This window comes from Cervus canadensis, chromosome 6, assembly GCF_019320065.1.
Source record: "Cervus canadensis isolate Bull #8, Minnesota chromosome 6, ASM1932006v1, whole genome shotgun sequence".
Taxonomy (NCBI): domain Eukaryota; kingdom Metazoa; phylum Chordata; class Mammalia; order Artiodactyla; family Cervidae; genus Cervus; species Cervus canadensis.
The window spans coordinates 61,637,311-61,639,701 of record NC_057391.1 but is presented as its reverse complement, the minus strand read 5'-3'; positions in this window follow the sequence as shown (position 1 = coordinate 61,639,701).

Sequence of the window (2,391 nt, the reverse complement as noted above, 5' to 3'; positions counted from 1 at the left end):
CTCCTTTCATGGGGATACCTGCCCACAAGGTGTGATAAATCACTTGATGTGAAACTCCACTTGATGAAAAAGGGTAGCCTCATCTTACAGAGGATTTTATACTTAAAAGAGTCTATATGATGATATTTCCTTAAATGCTTGAAGGCCTCTCAAAATACCTTTAAGACAGATGCAAGTCATTTTTCTTTGGAGAAGGAGGCAAAGCAATGCCTGGTGCTTCCAGAAAGAAAGCTTTGTGTCCATTGTGAAGTCCCTTGCAAATAGGGACTGATATAAACTGACTTCCTGTGTGATGAGGTGAATCTGACAGAATCATCCATCCCTCCCCTATACCCAGCAGAGCTGAAGGTGTTTCTCAGGTGCCTTGATTGTAACTCTCCTATTACTGCCACAAAATTGTGTCTCTTTTCAGTAGCTATGATTACAACTTTTTCCCAGGTATTACCTACTAGCATCCAGACTCTCCAACTAGAAGGATCAGATATGAGAACATTTTTGTTAAACTTATAGACCTTTACACAGACCACCTTAGGTGTATTCAGGAACTGTGTTCTCAACCATGCAGTCATTAGATTAGACCAAGTTAGTCCAATAACGGAGAAGGCAATGGCACCCCACTCCAGTACTCTTGCCTGGAAAATCCCATGGATGGAGGAGCCTGATAGGCTGCAGTCCATGGGGTCGCTAAGAGTCAGACACAACTAAGCGACTTCACTTTCACTTTTCACATTCATGCATTGGAGAAGGAAATGGCAACCCTCTCCAGTGTTCTTGCCTGGAGAATCCCAGGGATGGGGGAGCCTGGTGGGCTGCCGTCTGTGGGGTCGCACAGAGTCAGACACGACTGAAGCAACGCTGCAGCAGCGGTCCAGTAAGAGAATTCAGATGGCTTTGTTGTTGTTCAGTCACTCAGTCATGATCAACTCTTTGCGACCCCATGGACTGCAGCACACCAGGCCTCCCCATCCTTTGCCATCTCCTGGAGTTTGCTCTAACCCATGTCCATTGAGACGATGATGCCATCCAACCATCTCATCCTCTGTCACCCCCTTCTCCTTCTGCCCTCAATCTTTCCCAGCATCAGGGTCTTTTCCAGTGAGTCAGTTCTTTGCATGGTGGCCAAAGTATTGGGACTTCAGCCTCAGTCTTTTCAATAAATATTCAGGGTTGATTTCCTTTAGAATTGGCTGACTTGTTCTCCTTGCAGTCCAAAGGACTCTCAAGAGTCTTCTCCAGCATCACCATTTGAAAGCATCAATTGCCTTAGCATTCAGCCTTCTTTATGGTCCAGCTCTCACATCCATACATGACTAATGGAAAAGCCATAGCTTTGACTGTGTGGACCTTTCTCAGCAAAGTAATGTCTCTGCTTTTTATTAATAATATGCTGCCTAGGTTTATCAAAGCTTTCCTTCCAAGGATCAAGTGTTTTAATTTCATGGCTCCAGTCACCATTCACAGTGATTTTGGAGCCCAAGAAAATAAAATCTGTCACTGTTTCCACTTTTTCTTCTTCTATTTGTCATGAAGTGATGGGACTGGATGCCATGATCTTAGTTTTTTGAATGTTGAGTTTTAAATCATCTTTTTCACTCTCCTTTTTCACCCTCATCTAGAGACTTTTAAGTTCCTCTTCACTTTCTGCCATTAGAGTGGTATCATCTGCTTTTCTCATGTCATTGATATTTCTCCTGGCAATCTTGATTCCAACTTGTGATTCATCCAGCCCTGTATTTCACATAATGTACTCTCATATAAGTTAAATAAGCAGGGTGACAATACATAGCCTTGACATACTTAGCCTAACTTTGGGCTCTGGAGCCTAGCCAGAATGGCAGTCATTAGAAGGAATCAATTAGGAGATTAATAACAAGAAAGCTGAGGAAGATTTTTAGATGGATCTTTTAGAATGACCCCAGAGTCTGTGAATATGTGTGCTCTATATGAATAATCAGTAAAAGTTACCACTTTAAGGAAACTTTTTAATAACAAGTCGGGCAAAATGACCTACCCAGTAGATTTATTTTAGCCCTTTTATCAGTTCCCCTAGTATTCACTCAACGGGATCATATATAAAATGCCCATGGTGATGAGAATCAAAACAATGCTTAAATTCAGCAGTCCAGACTTCTAGCCATGGGTAACTGCACTCTTGCTGAATGCCTAACTTACTAGAAACAGCAAAAATCAATCCTGATCTTTCTACAGAATTCAATAATCTGGGATGGTCTAGATATCTTCTCAAGGACAGTTAATTACATCAAATCTTTTCCATTTGAGGGAAATACAAATCTGTCCTCACTGGAGTAGTCACTGAACCTTTATTTGCTTTTTCTGGTCCCCTTTGGAGAGGACCACCATTCCAAGATTCGCTGAATGCTCCTTCCTCAG